The sequence below is a fragment of the Pseudocercospora fijiensis genome, assembly GCF_000340215.1.
Source record: "Pseudocercospora fijiensis CIRAD86 unplaced genomic scaffold MYCFIscaffold_1, whole genome shotgun sequence".
Classification (NCBI taxonomy): domain Eukaryota; kingdom Fungi; phylum Ascomycota; class Dothideomycetes; order Mycosphaerellales; family Mycosphaerellaceae; genus Pseudocercospora; species Pseudocercospora fijiensis.
The window spans coordinates 5662019-5668763 of NW_006921532.1; the positions used below are offsets into that span (position 1 = coordinate 5662019).

General features: G+C 42.2%; 1 pseudogene across 1 annotated transcript; it reads right to left on the reverse strand.

Moving 5' to 3' along the window:
- Nucleotides 1–1252: 1252 nt before the first annotated feature.
- Nucleotides 1253–1500, reverse strand: MYCFIDRAFT_t15 (annotated as a pseudogene). Its single transcript has one exon. The product of its transcript is annotated as a tRNA-OTHER (tRNA).
- Nucleotides 1501–6745: the final 5245 nt, after the last annotated feature.

Genomic DNA, 6745 nt, shown 5'->3' on the forward strand with positions numbered 1-6745 from the left:
GATTAGATTAACGCATATCGGCCGTATCGAAGAGACAGATAAAGGAGAGTTGCGTACGCCTACCTATAAGCGCTATGCCCGCTTAGGCTATACCTGTCGTATATATACTAAGGAGGGCAAGCGGGCATACGATAGTAGTGCCGGCAATATAAAGTGCGGCCGCTATCGATACCGTAAAGTCGGCAATTCTGAATATATAGATTCTTAAGTTGAAATAATATCCGTGCCTATATGCCTACGATATGCCTCGTTTTCTACCTCTTATTATTTAAATCTTGCGCTCTAAGCGGCTAAATCCGATCGTTGATATCGCTATCGTCGTTCCTCTACCGATATATAAGATCGTATAATCCTCGCGCCTTAGCTACTACATTTTCTTCTCGACCTAAAACTCCTCTTCTAATCGGTTCGAATCTATAGCGTAGAGGACGATAAACCCTATAGCTCCCGAGGACCCGAGGTCCTATAAACCCTGCTTATAAACTTTGTAGGTTTAAGGCGCGCGGATAATACTTAAGAGGTGAAAATTAGTAGCTTAGACGGGTTAGATAGGCGACGTAGGCTTAGCTAGGGTGGGCCCGTCCGCGGCCCTACCTCGAACGAACTTTTAGCAACTTTTATTAACTTTCGGCTAATAAGACCTAAGAGCCTCTTAGCAGCGGGTGCTATACGTTAAGAAGCCCGTCTCCGAAAATTCTTATTAACTTTTAGTATTAATAACGCCGCTAGTCTAGAAGCATACGTCGCCTAACCGCAACCTTCTTAGCCGTAAGATGTACTATATCTTAAGGGTAGGGAACGCAGCTAAACATTCTATAGGCATAAACATCTAGCAACTCGACGACTTTACCCGCTAAATACGATCGCTAACGACTATCGCCTACGACATACTAGCTCGTATTGCTCTAATTAAGGCAAAATTTAAGGGCACTAGAGACTAAGCTAGTCTAGTCGTTAAGAAGCCTATAGATTATACCGGCGTCGCCGCGACAACGGTTATACTAGAATCCCGGAGCCTATAGGCTTAAGGAGCGCGGATATTACTTCTATATTTAAAGAGCTAAAAAATGGACATTAGGTACAAGGCTTTAGTATAATAACAAGACTTTAGTATAATAACAAGACTTTAGTATAATAACAGGACTTTAGTAAAAGAAGATAGCGAATTATATAAAGGTCTAAAAAGATCAAAATGGTTATTATCTAGAAGAACAATACCTCTATAAAAGGCTAACACCTAAGTAAAAGAAGATAGCCCCTCCGAGATTCGAACCCGGGTTACTCTAGTATAAAAGAGACATTCTCGATCGAGTATAACGCAAGTATATAGATTGTAACCGCTCTCGGATGCCTAAGCAGTACTACCTCCGGCCCTAGGAAGTCTCTACGAGTAATGTAGAGCTAAGGCTAGAGGTATATAACTGCTTAATAGGCGATCTTCGAGCAATTACGCTCCGTTGCTATACCGTAGAGCGTAATCAACCACTATACTAAAGGGCCTAATTAGATAACAGCAAGGCTGTATAGTGCCTATATCAATGTCCCTTATCTACGGCAATATCGACAAGTTAAACAAGTCCTATAGCCCTAAGGAGATTAAGGGATCAGGTTAAGGAACTTACCCTAGGCAGCTTCGGTTATTACCTTATTCGCCTTACAGAACAGGCCGATATTAATTAGTACTTATCTACGAGAAGTTAAACAATAACCTTAAGTCTAAAACAACTAGCAAATTCCCGTAACAGATAGACGAGAAGTGCAACGATAAGAAGTTAATAATAACCTTAAGCCTAAGATAAGCAGTAGACCTTAGTGAAATAAGAAGGTTAACAATAACCTTAAGCCTAAGACATTCGGCAAGTCTCGACGTAATAGATAGACGTTACTCTCGGAAGATTTTAGAAAGCAGTAGAGACAGATATTGTATTTCTTAGCGAAGTAGTCGTAGAGGGATATAGTTACCTTATTACCTTAAGGATTAGTAACCTGTACCTTGTACTGCTTAGTGTCCTAGTAGATAAAGCGCTCGATGTAATACTTATCCTCGTTGTGCTAGCTACGGCGCTTAGCAATAACGCGGACCTTCCGGAACTTCTTAAGACTAATACTATACTTGCCCTTCTCCCCCTTGCGCTAAATGCCGGTAATAAGGTCGCCAATGTCGCGAGCACCGTAACAGCAGATTAATAAAGCATGTCGGCAGTCTAGAAAGTGCCGTTAGCTATATCGACATTAATAGAAAGGCGGCCTAGGTAAACGATACGTAGAGACTAGTATATACCCTTAAAAGCCTCGATACCGCTACCTAAGATAGACCGAGTCTAACTACGAGCGAAGCGTTATAATAGTGTCTAACGGAGGAGGTAGTCGGCGAAGGTAATAGCCTTAAGGCAGGTATTGTCGAACGAGGCCTTGCCCTAAAGGTAGTCTATTAATTGCTAGAAACTAACCTACTAAGACCGTATTTGCCCTTCTCGCCTATCTTCTAGAGACCGGTTTAAGCCTAAGCAAAAACAAAAGCTTTTAAAACTACGAAGATTACTACCTAAAGTAGATAGAACTAGCAGAAGTCGATACGCACGACGAGACGTATAGGTACTAGAGGAGGAGGAGGTAGAGCAGGTACGAATAGTAGTAGTAGTAGCGGTAGTAGTGCTATAGGTCCGGCCGGAGGTACGATAGGAGGCGGCAAGGCAAGCGGCGCTAGACTAAACAGACCCGGCGCGAATAGTCTAAGACCTTATAGATTTAGCAATAGTGCTATTTGAGGTGCCTACGGCGGTGCTGCCGTGCCCTATCTAGATCTATATTAGCGGCAGAAACGACGATTTTACTAGGCTAGAGGATAACGTACCTAGCCCCGAAGCGAGTAGCCCGCCGTAGGATCTGTACTACCGCTGCTTGTATATCGCCCTCGTTTAGCTTTATAACGGCTACATTTCCTAGTTAGCGCGTACCTAAGGTAGAGACGAGCCTACTAGGGTAACTTGCGGCGTGCTAGTGCTATCTTTGTTACTTTCCGTACCGCTAACGTAGTTCTTGTGTTTAAGGTAACGTTATTATAGGGGAGAGCGAGAAAGTGTACGTTATATCGATAGACTTAGGAAGTACGCAATAATAACTATAAGAGTAAGGAAGTTAGGTGCAGGCTAGTAGCAACCAAATCCGACTGGCTTTCTGGTTCTTTTTTTTCTTTCTTTCGATAGCCTTCCTTCCTAGCAACGTCGTAGTACGCTCTAAGGCGTTAACGAAGGAGGCGAGGGAGGGAATACTATACTTTATCGAGGCAAAGGGAATCGAATCTATTAAGTTTAACCTAGAAGCTATTCAAACAACTAATGTTAAAGCTAGAAACATTCAAATAATAAGACTAATGCCGGAAATACCGAAATCTATATTAATACTCGATGCTTAGCCCTTCTTATTAACCTTCTTGCCTCCTATAGATCTCGGCGATATTAGTAGAGGTGTCTACCCTAGATAATGTCCCTAGTCTGCCTTGAAATTCTCTCGCGCTATACCTATAGCCTCTCGCTCGATCGCTACCTAAGCTAGCCCTTAAGATATAGTACTCGTCGGCTAGACCTACTACTAGTTGATATGCTAATGCTAATCTTAGTCGCAATACTAGGACCTATAGCTCAATTTAGGTTCTCTACTAGTCGCTAGGAAGCAGGGGATTAACTTTCGCGAGTCTATAAACCCTATTCTAACGTATCAACTTCTTACTCTAAGGCAGAGATACAAAGGCCTAGCTATCGGCTACAACGCGGAACGCTTTTTAGATGCCCTCCTATAATATTACTACTTTAGCACTCTTGTCTATCAACTTCTAGAGCTCCCTACCCTTCCCGCCTATAATATCTCCGGCTTAAGTTAGCTCTTATTATTGCCCTCGGTTTGCTTATCGAGAGGTCGGTAGTGCTAGCTGCATTAGAGGCCCGTATACTCGCGCGTACTATTCTAGGAACGTAGGCTCGTATACCGACTACAGACTTGTACGGTTACCGCTATTCGGACTATTGTCGTTGTACTAATATCCCTAACGCGTAGGGACCCGAGGGTAACTATTCGGGAATAGAGTATACGAGTCTCGGATTATTAACGTACGCTAGTAGTCTTCGTCGAGGTCGCGATAACGTCCGAACAGCGTAAAAGAAGCTTGCCTCGTCTAATTCGGAAGGCCCTAAATGCCTGCCTCTCTAGAGTTAAACTAATACGCAAAGGTAATACCGCCTTATCTATTATTCGCCGCTACTAGCGTCTATACGATTAACTATAGTATAGTCGCCGGGCCGCTATTGTTCGGCAGATCGTACTGCCTTGTAGTAAAATAGAGTATACCTAGGAACGCTCTACCTACGCCGTTCTAAACTATGCCGACAATAATACCCTTTAAATGTTAGTATTCGTACGGACGAATCGACGACTGTAGGCACTTACTATTCCCTAAGGGCTACGAACTAGACCTATATCTGTATCGAAATAAGCTAGTAATAATAGCGCTCCGCCCTAGTTCTACTAGCCCTAGTTCTGCTATATGTTATTAGACATTTCGTCGAAGTAGCTCGAGTATTCTATACTATCGGGTAATTAATAATTATTGTTAAAGAAGGGAAGGGGGATTGCCGTTAACTGAAGTCTTATATGCCGTAACTAACTACCTACTAGAGCTCCTTCCTTATCGCCTAGAAAGCGTACGTAGGTAATAGACGAAGTTACGCGGCATGTAACAGTTTAAGTTATACTAGCAGTAACATTTCTACTATTATATGCCGCTTCTAGAAGTAGGCGCTAGTTGCTACCTACCCTTCGTATAGGAAAGTAGGTATTTAACGCCTATACTAAGCCCTCGATTAATCTTATCGATAATAACAACAACCTCCGGAACACAGCTATCTTCTTAGAACCTTAAACATACGTCTAAGCTAACCCGAATACCGAAGTTTACTATAGCTCCTACCTACTTCGACGTCGACGGAGGTATAGTGCGGTATTAAGACTAGTAGGTATAGATCTAAGAAAGCTAAGGATCTATAGACACTAACTATACGCTTTAGGTCTCGTATATCAAAGTTAGCGAGGTTATTTATAAGGACGGATCGATAGCTCTACTTACGATCGGTCGTAAGGAATAGCGTACGGACAAACCGAATAAGTAGTATGCCGCTAAACTATAGACCTTTATCGTTATCGAATTCGATCGGAAGGAGATTAAATAGAACTAGCTATAGTAGGACATTCGCGACATCTAAGGCTCTAATATGTTTATCGTATACGAATAGAAGGATTTAGGCGGGATTTAGAATCTTCCTCCTAGCCTAGTCGAAAGCAAGAGGGTTAGTATAGTTGCAGAGCGGAAGGCCTCGAAGCTACCGGAATATCCCAAGGTTTAGAAGATCCGTTGGTTTAAGAGATATAAAGATCTTATATAGGTGTAGCGGATAAGGCAATTCGAGGAGGATTGTATAGTAATCGACTTTAGTAGTAGTATAAAGCTAGCAACTTATAGCTAATGCCGCACTGCTAAGGATAGTAAAGGCCCTAGTTCGTAGACGAAGTTCTTCCGTAAGCGTAGCTTCGAGCCGCCGATGCCGTAGTAGAGGTTCTAGCAGCTATTTAGCCTATAGAAGTAGGTCGCGAAGAGGTACTAACGTTTAAGAAGAACATAACCGTACTAATACTATAAGATGCTTTATATAGTAGCACGTAAAACTCATATCAAACTAAGTCTACTATCCCGTATATGTTATTGTTATATCCTATACGAGTCGTCGATGCTTAAGGTCTATTAAATACGGTTTTAGAGATATAGAAAAGGGGGGGAGGGGGGCGGCCGACAGACGCAAATCCCTCCTAGTATAACAGAAAGTCTCGGCTATAGGCTACAGATTCTAAATTAAGATCGACGGCGGGCTAGATATTCCGAATAGAAATCGGCCGTAGGTTGCTAATTCTAAGTTGAAATCGGCCGTAGGCTGCTAATTCTAAGTTGAAATCGATAGCGGGCTAGATATTCCGAGTAGAAATCGGCCGTAGGCTGCAGATTATGAATTAGAATCGGCTGTAATATAGAAAGCGATAGTAGTAGTATCGCTACCGTCGATAATTTAACGAGTTAAACGACAATGCCCGCGTTGTTCGAAGTAGGGCACTATCTCCGCTATTAAGCAGCTTCTAACGTATATACTATGCTAGCAAGCGCTTCTAAACGGGGATAGGGTACTTACTCTATATCGTAAGGGGCGGAGCACGAAGTCGGGAGGCTAGATACCCGAAATAAAGACCTAAATAAGCAGACTTAGCACCTAGGCTAGGCTAGCGGTGCTAAAGATGCTATTTCTAGGCTAGTAGTGCTAAAGATGCTATTTCTAGGCTAGTACTAAAGATGCTATTTCTAGGCTAATAGTACTAAAGATGCTGTTTCTAGGCTAGTAGTACTAAAGATGCTATTTCTAGGCTAGTAGTACTAAAGATACTATTTCTAGGCTAGTACTAAAGATGCTGTTTCTAAGCTAGTGCTAAAGATGCTGTTTCTAGGCTAGTGCTAAAGATGCTATTTCTAGGCTAGTACTAAAGATGCTATTCTAGGCTAGTGCTAAAGCTGCTATTTCTAGGCTAGTACTAAAGATGCTGTTTCTAGGCTAGTACTAAAGATGCTGTTTCTAGGCTAGTACTAAAGATGCTGTTTCTAGGCTAGTACTAAAGATGCTATTTCTAGGCTAGTACTAAAGATGCTATTCTA